The sequence below is a fragment of the Rhagoletis pomonella genome, unplaced genomic scaffold (genome assembly GCF_013731165.1).
Source record: "Rhagoletis pomonella isolate Grant_MI unplaced genomic scaffold, Rhpom_1.0 Rhpom_scaffold_00006, whole genome shotgun sequence".
Lineage (NCBI taxonomy): Eukaryota > Metazoa > Arthropoda > Insecta > Diptera > Tephritidae > Rhagoletis > Rhagoletis pomonella.
In genome coordinates, this window is record NW_023458560.1 from 1,440,269 (window position 1) to 1,441,950 (window position 1,682).

The window sequence follows — 1,682 nt, forward strand, 5'->3', positions numbered from 1 at the left end:
CTGGTTATAAGACAAACTAGATATGTAACGTTAGTTTAACTTCTCCAGTGTGGCTCTTTCTATGGAGCGTAAAAATTTCATAGCCGTATCGGTTAACCATAGCTCATTGAAGAAAACTTGTCTTCATTTGTACTGTAAATTTCAAAGCCGTGTTCTCGAGTTTTTGATTTTTTCGATTACGACACACTCTTGCAGGCAATGACCGATATCTAAGTACTACATATGCATATCGGTAATAAAAGTATTAGTGCAAATGTGTTTACTTTGTAGAGCCAATTAAATCACAAGATAAATCAATCAAGCGGGTGTGATTTGTTTTAGTTAATGAAAAAGGTTATTATCATAGTATTGGATGGGCGGGGTTATGAATGAAGGCTACGAGAATTAATTAATGCGTCGCGGGTTGAGACGAGTTGAGACTTTGAAATATAACTAAGGTAAAATACATGTATTCCTTATAATCTGATTTCGAAAAAACTGGAATTTTGAGGACAACTGGTTATGGGCGTCACGAGTCATGAATAAAGTCAAAAGAAGCAAATAGATTTTAATTGGTCATAGCCGAGGTCCAGCAAGTATGAAAACAAAAAACCAAATGTTACCAAGACAAAAGGGCTTCAAAGTTTCTTTTTGTGTTCAAATATTTGTAAAGCACCAATAAATTCACAACTTGTATAGCGTAAATGCCTTCAAAAGACAACTACAAAATAGTCCAGCACATCTAATAATTATTTTCAGGGACCAAACATAACAGTTATTGATGAAAACTGTCATGGAAAAGCTCACTGTGAAGGAAATGTGTTACAACTAAGTAACATACCAATCGATTTCCTTTTTCACTGAGACTCAAATTTTAAAAGTTTTGATTTTCATATATATGTTATTATTTTTGATTTTTGAATTGTATGTCTTAGATAACAGTTATTGTAGACTTTTATTTATAAAATAGATAAAAACAAAAATAATTGTTATTTTGGATTTGTTAACTAAAAGTCAGAAATAACGGTTATTTAAGGAGTAATTAAATAAAAGTCAAATAACTATTGCTAGAGAGCGATTTTTTTAATAAAAGTTGTAACTGTTGCGGTCCCTGATTATTTTAATATAGATGTGGGAATTCGATATATCGGTATCGCGATATTCTAAATTCACAATATTCGATACCGATATATCTACCAAAATAATATCGATATATTGAATATCGGAAATATCGCAGACGAAATGGTTAATAAATATATATTGTTTATGCACACAATACGTATATTTATAATTAAAATTCAAAAAAGCATTAATTAATATAACGAAGTTACTTCGGACAATGATTATTAAAATTGAATCCAGAGTCCCCGACGCGCAGGTCCAGTACTTTCAGATAGACACATTTTCATTTGCATTTCCAAATGTGAAGTACAAATATCATTTTTCACGATTGGTTTTTCAGAAGATCTCAAAAAAAAAAAAGAATTTGTAAGTTATTGAGAGAGGAGAGTATCGCTTTCTTAATACTGAAAAGCGGATCTGATATATCAAACGTGCTTTATGCTGCAATACAATTTAAATTTTTGCAAAAACCCGATTTTTAACACCTTGCTAAAAATATCTCATCATAAGTTTTTGAAAAAAAAATGTAAGAAAATTTTGACTCTCACAAAATAAACCCTCTTATAATAAAAAATATATTT